Source organism: Lepidochelys kempii, chromosome 1 (assembly GCF_965140265.1).
Source record: "Lepidochelys kempii isolate rLepKem1 chromosome 1, rLepKem1.hap2, whole genome shotgun sequence".
Classification (NCBI taxonomy): Eukaryota; Metazoa; Chordata; order Testudines; family Cheloniidae; genus Lepidochelys; species Lepidochelys kempii.
Genome location: NC_133256.1, coordinates 315,799,059 through 315,812,018, shown reverse-complemented (window position 1 = coordinate 315,812,018; position 12,960 = coordinate 315,799,059). Strand labels below are relative to the sequence as shown.

The 12,960-nt window shown below is 38.0% G+C and overlaps 1 protein-coding gene across 9 annotated transcripts in view; it reads right to left on the bottom strand.

Annotated features, from left to right (window-relative positions):
- Positions 1-12,960, bottom strand: part of BRD1 (bromodomain containing 1) — a 106,313-nt gene that overhangs the window by 27,769 nt on the left and 65,584 nt on the right. The gene's annotated exons all lie outside the window — the stretch shown is intronic.

Below are 12,960 nucleotides of genomic sequence, written 5' to 3'. Positions count from 1 at the left end.
AACGCTGGAATTGTCAGAAAAGTCCCTAGCTCACCATGATTGTTCTGTAAAAACAGTATGTTTTGAGCTGCACACTTCTAGATGAAAACTCATCAACTGTTCAGATTGAATCTTCCACAGGACAGGATTATGTTCAAACAAAAAACAAAAAATGAAATTATATATATAGGTAGGAGACAACACCTACGGAAAACTTTCAAAAACATTCCAGAAAGAAAGTGGTGGAAGAGAAACAGAAAATGTAGAATATGCAAGCAGAATGGTCTTAAATACAGAATGTTTTAAAAGGGTTTTCCAAGAGGCTGCTCCAACATAAAGGAAGTACTTGTGATGTCAGGGACAAAACAGTATAACCCATAAAAAGCACACATAGCTCAGAGGAGTTTAAAAAGTTCGTGTGAGTTCACTTAAGTCAGCTCAAGTTTGCATGGCCTATGACAAGCAACAATAAATACAAACGTAACGTATCTATCTACATAGATTTCAGGCTTTTACTTTGTATTTTACAGTGAGATGTGGCTCAGATACAAGAAAAGACTCACCTAGGGGGCTGTTAATATTTAGGATCATCTATGCCAAGATGCAGTGAAAGTAAACAGTAAGAAGATTTAACACCAGAATGGGAATACGTATTTCTGAATTATAAGAAGATACGAATTTTATATGGGTTTCTGCAAAAAGAACTGGAGAAAAACTAAAGTTGTACCCTTGGTAATTTCCATTCTAAATTTTCCACATTTTTATAAAAAACAACAACATGTAAACTGTATATTTATACATACCTGTATGTTTTTGCAGACTAGAACCAACATAACATATTCCCATTTTGAGGCACTGATGCAGAATACTCACATTTTAATGGGAACTGTTAGCTGGAAAAATAGTACTTACCTGTTAATATCTTCTTATATCAAGTGCCCAGAATTCTTCATTAGGTTAGATGACCCTAGCAGTCTCAGAGCTGTCCAACAGGACCTGCTTTGCCCACATCCTCACCTTCCCCTAATGAATGGTTCTTCTGGAATTGTAGTTTTAATTAATTTAAAAACATAACATTTCCAACTAGAACGCAAATATCTATTTTCCTTTGTGGAAAACAGAAGTTCATCATAAAAGGGAAAGTCTGATTGCTGGACATTGTACCTAGAGGAAAACTAATTAACGGGCAAGTAAAATTTTACTCCCTTATGAAGACATGCCCAGCAATTCTGTATTACTGGTAAATCACTAAGAAAATCCCAGTTCCTGGGAGGAAAAAAGATACACAATATATAAAACTATATACACTTGTAAACCTTTTAATTTCTGCAACGTGGAAAACCTCACACTTGAAGACAATCACAAGATGACAGCAAATCCAACGTCCAGTGTATGGCAAAGGTGGGAATGGTAGTCCAGATAGCTGCAGTTTAGATTTCTTCAGATTAAAAGGCTGGAGTGGTTTAGTAAACTCCAGTTCCTTGAAATAGCTAGTTGTGTCTTGTATGGCTTGCAGATGAACCTAAGGTGTGCAACCTGCATAGTTTCTTTTTCAGGTAGCAATCTGAGCAAAAATTGAAGAGGACAGTTCTTTGCAACTTTTGAAAGTGTACGTATTTGAAACCGTTCACACAGCAATCTTGTCTTAGTGAAAAGCACAGTAGTGATTTTCTGTGAATAGTAACCCCAGATCCAATATTTTGCTGAAGAGGATTGCAACGGGGGAGAGGGGAGGGAGAAGTCCCATAGAAAATACTCCAAGACGTTTTAAAGTTCACACAGTTTGTCAGTGTATGGAGGGCCTTCAAATGAAACATTCCTTGATTGCCCAGGAATTAATCAGCACCTAGTGCATGGACGAATGGACAACTTTGTGTTAAAAAATCAGACTGAACAACAATGCTCAATGTTATCACTTGTACTTCTAATGAATTGACACTCAGACCTAATTAGAAGCTTCTCTGTAAGAATTGAAGAATCTGCAGGATGTTCATCTCCCTGGGCCAAAAATCCTTTTCTCTGCATAAATACATGTATTTTATCCAATTTGGGGCATAGACCCTTTCTTCTTAACAGCAGGATGTTGTTGCCTCTGTATTCTCTTAGAGGTTTATCCTTCCTAAAGCTAGTATGATGGGAAGCTGTGCCTGACTGGCAGCTATACTGGTTCTGGCACTGAAAATTGTCCCAGTTTGGGACAGCACAGCCTGCAAGACCAGATGGATCCTTGACCATTCTATTTTGTTCTCTGATAAAAGATCTTTTTAAAATTAATGCTTCTGTCTGCAAATATTTTTCCTACTATTGTTACATGTAATATCTGACGTTCCTATCACTAATAAATACATTTTACCAGCACATTTACTTTGTGCATTAAGAGCATCTTGTGTAGTTTCCTCTGTGTAGTTAATTTTGTCTTTTGGACATGCGGATGTTTCTCACAGTTACATGGGAGAGAAGAAGAATTTTTGAATAAAACAAACATGATTGTGTCTGGGGAATTCATGGGCAGGTGTACTACCTGAAACTACTTTCAACTTATATTTTGAAAATAGATTTTAAGTTGATGGTGTCCTTTTAACACACTGTTTAAGAGCAAAATCAATGGCAAGACAAAGAAGAGCAGATCTGTGACATAACTATTTTTGTTTCAACCTTGGTCTCAGTTCCCTTATCTATTCTCTTAGCTGTGGTCACGGCAGGTCTAAATTTTGGGGTAACCCATCTGTTCCAAGTAAAAGATTTCTTGATGTAAATTCCGTTCGTCCAACATGCAGAAAGTAAGCCAGTCTGCCTGTGCTTCTGTTTAATATGCATTGCTTAAACTGAGACTACATATACCTCTGCCCACTGGAATGAAGTAGATGCAGATGCTTCCTGTTAGTTTTAGATAGAAGACGGTGACTGCTTAATGACAGCTTTGTAGTTGGCTCTGGAAAGAATGTATGCTCCGCCTTATGTTCAAGAAAGTTTATACTCCATTACTTTCTGCAGATTCCATGACTCCTGCCTGGATGTTCAGTGTCTTCGCTCTGTCCCACATTTAAAGCTAGAGTCAGTTGTGATAATTTCCTTTGGAGAATACAAAAGCAAACACCACATTGTACTTCTTCATTTGCCAAAGCATAGAATCTTTTATCATCCTTTGCATACGGTCCTTCTAAAACAGAGTTTTACCATAAAATGGTCTTTGATACAGCCACACATATAACTTTGTGCAAGGAACCACTTAAGCCTGCAGAGATCACTGAATGGAGAAACTGCAAGAAGGATTTTCTACATTTTCTTATTTTAACTCACACTATGAACCATTTACATGAACGTGGTATTGGACAGAACTGCTCAGCCTAAAAGCGCATCCAGAATCACCATGAAGTGATGTTAGCCGACGGCCAAGGATGTTTGGTGAGGTGCCAGCTATGCCCGTTTATACCATCCGTGACTTTAACCGCTAGGACGCACTGTCCCTTCGTGGCGGGCAGCCCGGGCTAGGCTGACGGATGCCCCAAGGTCCTAACCACCCGTGACTTTAACTGCTAGAGCTCAGAGCTCCTTCGCAGCGGGCAGTCAATACTGACTGACAGGTGCCCCAATGGCAGCACTAAGAGCCTCTCCACACCCGTGACTTTAACTGCTAGAGCTCAGAGCTCCTTCGCAGTGGGCAGCCAGGATTGACTGACAGGTGCCCCAAGAGTTTGCCCCGTGGAGGCGGCACAACTCAACGCTAGGCTCTTAGTACTCTCACCTAATGGCCAGGCTTTAGAGCCAAAACGGCTGAGGTTCTTTAATTGTGTTGGCTGCTTTACAGTAAACCAGAGAAAACAAGTCAGGCTTATGCATAAATGGTTACCATAATTTATTAAGCTAGATTCTAATCATGTGGTTACAAAATTGCTAGTGCCTACTTATTTAAATGTAGAGATGTTACACACACAAACAAGTTACAAAACTGAAGCCACAATCCCAAAGAAAGAAAACAAAGTATAGAGCTCTATTTCAAAATATGTGTACACTAAAGATAGGAGATCAGGTGTGGGTGCTTCTTACCCTCCTTGCATCTCTCGATTCCAGCGGTGCCAAGCCAGGATCGGTCACTCAATTCCGCGGAAAGACGAATAAGGGACAAGGCGTAGGGACCCTCTTAGCTGCAGAAGCCTTGGGAGGCTGTCACTTATCTGACCAGCAGATAGATAGTGAAAAGCACTCAAAAATCATGGTGCTGTAGGTCCCCTACTTATACCTCTGTACTCCTTTATTCTCTTTCTCCTTTCTTATGCCAAATTGGGGCTGGTCTGTCGGGGTGACGCCAGCTTTCGCAAGAGTAGTTTACACTTGCAAGGGAGAGAAACAATAAGTTTCGACTACTGGACATTTCTTTTATCAGGGTAAATATTTTCCCACCTAGGATGTTGGTGTGTGTGCATCACGCTATTTAGTAGGGGCTAAGAGCCATGTCTGTCGCAGGGCCTCTGCCTGCTGTGTGTGTGGGGGGGGGGGGGGGGGGGGGCCTGGCTGTCTGGCTACAAGTGAGCAATTCTCTCAGAGGCGATAAGGATGACTTTCTGCTGATTTATCACTGGCCTGTGGATTTCTCTCTGAGAAGTATGACTCCTTGCAACAGCCTTCCTTTGTGATCCAGCTGTGATGAGAATGTGATACACAATACAGGTATAAATGGAATTACTTTGACAACAGGGAGACGACAACAACGTACAATATTTTGTAAAGAGCCTATGGGCTAATAAGTTGAAGGAAAGAGGGCTGTATATTGATACCCTTTGTATTGCAAGTCTAGGTAATTCCAGTATTTACCATTGCATCCACATTCAACAGATGTCTCGCATACAAATCTACTGGCAATGTTGGTGGGGAAATGGACAACCCCATGAAGTGCACTTTCATAAACTAATATTTTCATCTATATCTAAATATGATTTTGAGTGCTGAACTTTCAAGCAACGGATTTGAGCTCCAGTAATTTTTCCAGACACAGAGAATCAATACTGGCACCAAAAACCAGAACCCAGGTCTCCAAATCTTATTTAGGTATTTTTAAAATGTCAACAAGAGCCGACGATGCTCTGATCCATCTGGGAAACAAAACAAAAAGGCCCTGAAAAGTGCGGTTTTCTGTATTGGTGTTTGTGGAAGAATTATTTAAGTCCTGCTTGGCAACAGTTTCCCTTGTTCCTATTCCAGTTTTCACCAGCCATCTGAGAAATCTTGTCTGGTGTTTGACTGTAAGACTGAAATTAATCCTTGTCCAAGGAGAAGCTTCTGTAGTAATTTGGAAGTTTCGAGGATATGCTTTTCCTTTTCATCACCATGTTCCACAACAGACTTTAACGCTTCCTTCCCAGTAAGAGGATGAAAATATTTTTGGACACATAACAAGTCTCTATGTGGGAATGCAAACCTAAGAGCTTGACAAAATCAGGGAGACGGACAGGTCAAAGAGGGCCCATGAAAATGACAGCTCTTAATACCTCTCTCCAGAACCTCTCAAAAGAACAATAAAGTTCCTTTCTTCCCCTTTTCCTTTTCTAGAGCCCTAAAATAAAAGTCAAGCTAGTCCAAAAGATATCAGGATGAGCTCATCTAGCCACTCTCTTATAACTACTTCTACACACTTATCTGAAGAATATCACCTAATAAGGACATAAAAAGATATATCATAATCTTAGAACTACAATTTGTGAGGATGGATGTGCTGTCGCAGGAGAATGGCTGCCACTCTTCTTGCTAGAAGCAGCTCGTTGTGGCAAAAAGAAAGAAAGCCAAAAATGTTCAAAATTTATTCCAAATAAGGATTAATAATCACCACTTATGAAAAAGCAGTAAACAAATAAAATGTTGAAAAGATGACAAAGCAAAAAAAAGAGAGCCTTGCAGATTGCCTGATCCAAAACTTCTGATGCAGTCTGAAAGCAGAAGACTGCTAGACCCTGTATATAATAGGAACATTTTCTAAAAATGGATCATGTTTGCTAACAATGATTCAGACTGACCAATTATTGCCACAGACAGGTCACGTGTTGATCATATCTGCTTTAAGTATGGTTAAAAACTACTGAAAACCCCAGCAGCAGCTGGCAACATATCTATTCTGGGGCTCCCAATGTTGCTAACGCTGGTAGTAAGAAAATGTCTCTAGAGTTCACAGAGCTTTAGTTATGGCTTTGCACGAGAACACACACTTCAATTAATTCTAATTATTTAAATAGGGCAAAAACTATTAAAAAAATATACAGATCTTCTGTATAAAATTTGCAAGAAAAAAAAAAATACACCAAGAACAGAAAAATAGAAACTTTTAATGTGTATATCTGTCCATTTTACATTTACTTCAGTTTGTACAGATACCCAACTATTATACACCACACATCAAAAATGCATATGTTTGTATTTGTATATATAAGTATTTGATCTTTGAGGTATAGGGTAATGCACAAAACACATTCTGTGCTCCCAAAATTTAAATGGACATCTGAAGCAAGCCATGTACAGTATAAAAGCTGCATTTTATCAAATATTATGGAAATTTATTCTCTCAGCATATACAGTTAAAGCACATGGGTTGACTTGCCGAGTTTCAGTTAAATATTTCCAACACTTTGATTAAAAAAAACCCAAAACACATTTTTGTTGGTGTATGCAATTGATAGTCCTTTTTGGTTATTCTAACTTCCCTTCTGAAAGCCAATTTCAAATATTCTTCACTTCTTCAAAAATACTTCTCTTACAAATAACTAGAGCTTTAAAGTTTTTTTTCTGTTTTGGAATAATACTATATTCTTTTCTTTATTTCAATGTATTACTAATAAAAAGAAGCAGCACTTATCAGGGGCTCGATACCACTGATGTAACTAAAAGCACACTGACATAAAATATACACAGAAGTTTCCCTATTAATAAAAATAAAAGAGCCTATTACAGAAAATAAAATCTAAACTATACTCTGCCTACTCCATAAACACCATATTGACCTCACTGATCCATCTCCCCGAAAGCGTACATAAAGAGAAAGGCCTTACAGTGTACCCTGAAGATCAAATGATATGAGTTGTTTTGGATCATACCAGGAAGTCAGTTCCAAAGTTGTGGCCCCCGCACAGACAGCATACTATGAGCACAGCCACATTCATACCAACAAGGCTCTAATTCAAGCATTAAAGATGATTGCAGCTGTGGTAGCACGGAAACCAAGTTATTTTACTGCTTATTTATCAGAAAACTAACTCATCTGCAGTGTGTAATAGTGAGGTTGAAAGGTGACTGGAGAGGATTTATTAAAAAGAAAACCCTCAGCCATATTCTTTTTGTTTATATTATTGTAAATGAAGGGTGATGCTTTAAAAATAAAAATTAAAAAGCTTTTCTGCTTGTTTTTATATATTAGAAATAAGACTGGAAACTTTGGTCTTCCCTAATTATGCTGGAGAACTCCTTAGGGGTCTCAAGAGATGTTTATTGTAAGCTATCGCACCTGAAAGAATAGGGGTTTTGCATCCTTAATATTCATTCTCTGAAATGTTCATAAGTGGGTTTTTTGTTTGTTTGTTTGTTTTAACAAACTGACTAAAAAGCCCTTCCTTTTTGCTCTGCTTTCAGTTCCGCGTGATTTCATTTATCTTTCATCATCATCAAGTCCTTCAGGTTAGATGCATGAATTTGTAATAACAAGCCCCCGTCCCGCCAAATCCTTCTCCCACTTTCAAGTTAAAAAAAAAAATCATGGCCTTTTTACATTAAGGCAATAAATATTTCTTTTAAAAATGAGACGCTCATTTATTTACTTATTACAGTTCATCGCTCAGTAATATGCTCAATGCCATGAGGGAAAAAGAAAGTTTGTTTCAGGCCTGGGATTGGCCCTCAGCTGTGTGCTTGCATTTGGTTATAATAATTTTAGAAAGTTCACATTATTCCTTAGTGACACCATAAAAGACACCTACAGTAAGTGTTACATAAAGTCTTTGTATCATATCACCATGTATTCTGCAGTCCACATATATTACAGGGGAAACATTTTACAAATATTTTAGATATTTTGTGAAATGTGTTTGGATTATATCTTGTATCCCTCTACCTTCAAGCCAATGCCTAGTTACTACATAAATGATGGGAGGGAAAAATATAAATAATGAATTTAAAAACATCTCCAAAAATTACCTAAACTTTTCTACACATAAAAATGTCATTGCTTAAAAGGTAACTTGAGACGTTAGAAGCAAAACGATGCACCTCCCAATCGAACACAGAGAATTCTCCCTTCACACTGCTATAAAACTAAATTTCTAGCCCTGCAGAGTAAAAAAAAAATAGGGAAATATAACCTGTTACTGCTTTAGGATTGAATAACCCCCCTCCTCCATCTCAGATTGTGATTTTACTTTGTGATGGGTAAAGGGAGAAAATACAAGGACATTGGTTGAATCTGGTTTGTTTGTTTTTTTTAAATAAAGCAGTAGCTGATCCAAAGTTTGGAATATTAGAATTAAGTTTGGGGGGAGAAGGATTCACAGGCAGAGCAAATACCAGGTAATTAGAGGTGTGTGATACATGGCCCCACAATTTACCTCATAGATATCTCCACCTGTGATTGTATAATTAAGCTGCAAACCTTTCACTGGTCCAGAGACAATATAATCTTTCAATGACAGAAATTCATATTTCAAGATGGGGAATGGAGGCGAAAAACATTTGAGCAGTCTGTTCATAAAAAATGGCAGTTCAGAAGCTATTCAGAAGTTTGGTATGTTAGTAGCAGTCCTGGTGGAGATGAATTAAGGGGCAGAATACAAGTGAGAGGACCACTGATACCAGATAAATACAAATATATCATTCCCACATGTGTGTGAGGTGTACACAAAGATTTCCTGAATATAATTTATATATTTGACACACCCCACATGTGGAAGAATTTATTTCCACCACTCCATATTATTTACTCACAAACACACACATATACAGGCCCTGATCCTGCAAATATGTGAATGAGTAACTTTATGCATATGGGTAGCGCCACTTAATTTGTACGATTGGATCCTATGTTAAAAACACACACATGCCCCCTCTTAAAAAAAAAAATCAAACCTTTATGCAAATAAATATATTCTATAATTATTCTTTAGTTTACACAAGCCAAACAACTGTGATTTTGGTTATCACTGGTACTTTATACATTTGACGTAGGCACTGAAGAGTATGAAATTGCAGATAAGTATACCAATTTGTGAATTTAAAGTGAAATATTTATAACAGGTCTTGAAAATGCAGTTATTTGGGATCAAGATGCAACAGCATACCCCCATTTCATGAGGGTTATATTCACCTCCACAATTCATTGGCTTCTATACCTTTACATGAACAGGGCAATTCTCAATTCACTGTTTATATTCCATGTGCACCACAAAATAATAAATAGCAATTCAGTAGCACTGCTGCATTCACCTAGATGCCCATAGTATTTTACTACTCACCATAAAACTAAACCTAGAGGATCACCACAACCTGTAGCATCAAGAAACATGAAACATTTCTTACCATTACAAAATTATTTAAGTTACAATTATTTAAGAAAATATAATTCAACTCTAGTAAATTTTCAGAGGGTCAATAATTAACAAGTCTTGAAAAATAATCTACCTTAGAAAATATTTTCAAAAAAGGTAAAGAAGTTTAAGAACTATAACAAGAACAATTTTTGAAATGTTAAGCTGTATACTTATTTATGTTTAAGTATTTCATGCACATATTTCACAAGCTTTCAAACAAAACAGAAAACTATCTACACATTTGCGTACTGGTACATAGAATTCCCCTCATTTATGCTGCTTTAATCTTTTTACTTTACTAAATTTTTAATTAAAAGATAAAAATACTACCTATTACTAAGAATCTTTAAAAATGAAATAAATATCACAGGAGCATAACTTCTCATAAATGCCACTGAACACATTGTATGACATAAAAGGTTTATTTTAACTTTTTTTCTCCCATACACTAAGTACTATAAATTTTCACTGTTTTAACTAAATCCATTTTGATAAACAAATTTTGATAAATTATTGGGCGTACTAGAATTCTTCATCTAAACTTCAAAAAGGCATTAGAGGACAAAGCAAACATGAAATTATTGAACATATGTCTGTGTTATGTTGTTTTTATTTTCTTGCAAATTGGTCTCTTTTGCACAGGGGACCCAAGCAACTTTTAAATTCAAAATGCACGCACATGCACACCACCCCACTGCCAAAAAAGAAAAAAAAACCTAATAGAAATGTTTTGGTTTTAGCCATAACCAACCACCAGAGCTGGCTGGAAAATTTCAGAAGGAATGCTTTTCTGTTGGAAAATACAAATTCATCAAAATAAACATTTCTATTAGAAACCCGCCTGACTTCCTGCCAGTTTGCTTGCCTTGTTCCTTGGCAGACCAGTCTCCCAAGCTCTTTGGAGTACCAGGATCTCTAGCTCCCTGTCATCTCAGGAGGTGGACTGGTCCAGAGCAGGGGCTCTCAGGATTTCCAAGTTGCTTGGCTCCTAGGCTCCCCACCTCAGGGTCTGCTAGGACTGTATACAGCTCAGGGAGCCTCGGAAACTTTTAGAAAAAGTCAAAACTAAATGTCATTTTGACTGTTTTTAAAATGAAAATTTGAAATTCCCATTCTGCTGGAAATTTAGTTTTTTGTTCAATTTTGAAATAATTTTTTTTTAATTTCAGAATTTCCTGTGGAACAGGAATTTTTGTTTTCAACCAACTTTCCTAAGGATTTAAATGGCTGAATTTTATAGCAGACTTTCTAAAAGAAGCTCTTTTATTTCACAACAATGGCCATCTTTAGAGAAAAGAAAAGAAATTAAATTTCAGAGTATTTATTTTTAATACAAGATAAAAGGATCCAAGAAGTGCATCAGCAGTTTTAACAGTCAGTATTTTTACTGTTAGCTGATAAACTTTTCCAAATTTGGACACAGGGACACATTAAGCCATCTTGGAATGTTAAATCAATTGATTCCTCCAATTAGCTGTGCATAACTTAGGGCTTCAAAATTTACCAAAAGGGAATCAACATAGGACCTTAGATATGCATGTGCAACTTCATTTCTTACCTGAGGCACAGGGAGCTTTATGTTGCATATATAAGATCAGCATTTGAACCAAAGTGTTTTGTGCTTGGAAATGAACAATTTTTTTTGCATTTTAAACCAGCCCCAAGTCAAACACACACACCAACAAGACAAGACAACCTCCCTCTGCTTTAGGGGGAAAAAAAACACCATACTTAAAAAAAAAAATTAAAAATCCACAGATGAAGCTAAATAAAAATGAAGATGTCGCTACACTGGACAGGCTGCGGGTCAAATTTCATCAATATCAACACAGAGCATTAGCTTTAAAATTTGTTTTTTATATGCATGTCTTTTTACCATGTTATGTGTTATAAATTCCATGGCCCAAGACTGAAGTCTTTGTTTACACCAATAAGTAGGGCTCTACCAAATTGATGATCCATTTTGGTCAATTTCAAGGTCACAGAACCTTAAAAATCGTTAAATTCATGATTTCAGCTATTTAAATCTGAAATTTCACAGCGTTGTAATTGCAGGGGTTCTGACCCAAAAAGGAGTTGTGGGGGGGATCAGAAGATTGTGGGGCGAGGGGTTGCAGTACTGCAACCTGTCACTTCTGTGCTGCTGCCGGTGGCGGCTCTGCCTTCAGAGCTGGGCAGCTGTAGACCAGTGAATGGCAAAGGAAAAATAAGATGGGGTTTATTCCCCCACCTTTAAAAAAAAAAAAAAAAAAAAACACATGTAAAACTTCTGACAAAAATAGTTTTGTTTCATTTTTACATTAGTAACTGAGGCTCTATCTACAAAGAAAGACTCTGGGCTTATCTACACTTAAAAGGCCAGAGCGGCGCAGCTGCACCGATGCACCACTATAGCGCTTCAGTGAAGATGCTACCTATGGCAACAGGAGGGCTTCTCCCATTAGCGTAGGTAATCCACCTCCCTGAGAATCAGTAGCTATGTCAACAAGAGTCTGCACCAGGAGTTAGGTTAGCATAACTGCACTGCTCAGCAACGCAGTTATAGCAAACACAAATTGCTAGTGTAGACCAAGCCTAAAATGACTGGAAAACTAAGGGAATTATGACATCACAAGAGACTGAAAACAGCCACTAAGAGGGTTAAAGGATTTTTAGACAGTGATAAAAACCTTGTTTTTACCAATACTTCATCCTAATGAACACCTGGGACAAATGACATCTTTGTTAAATATTCCACATCCTTGTCCCTCCAATTAAGTAAGGTGTGACAGTTCACTCCACACACCTCATATACACCTACTTCCCAAGCAGTTCTCCAGCAAAACCAGGGGAAGACAAAATTTGACTTAGAAATATCGGCTAAGGTAAAAAAACAAACACACCACCTCTTGTAACTGTTGTTCTTCGAGATGTGTTGCTCAACTCCATTCCATTCTAGGTGTGTGTGCGCCCACATGTGCGGTCATTGGAGATTTTTACCTGAGCGGTATCCATAGGGCCGCCCGTTGTGCCCCCCTGAGTGTCACACCCATGCGCTGGCACGTCAGGCGCCACAGGCCCTACGCCCTCTCAATTCCTTCTTGCCGACAACTCCAACAGAAAGTCAGGAGGGTGGGCAATGGAATGGACATGAGCAACACATCTCAAAGAACAACAGTTACAAAAGATAGGTAACCGTTTTTTCTTCTTCGAGTACTTGCTCATGTCAATTCTATTCTAGGTGACTCACAAGCAGTATCAATGGAGGTGGGCTCAGAGTTCAAAGCCTTGCATCTTTCAGCACAGCTCGGCCAAAGCCAGCATCATCTTGAGCTTGTTGGGTCAGCGTGTAATGTGATGCGAACATGTGGACGGACAACCAGAGAGCGGCTCAACAGATCTCTTGGATCGCCATCAGGGACACCTTTGCCAGCTCTTAGCAGTA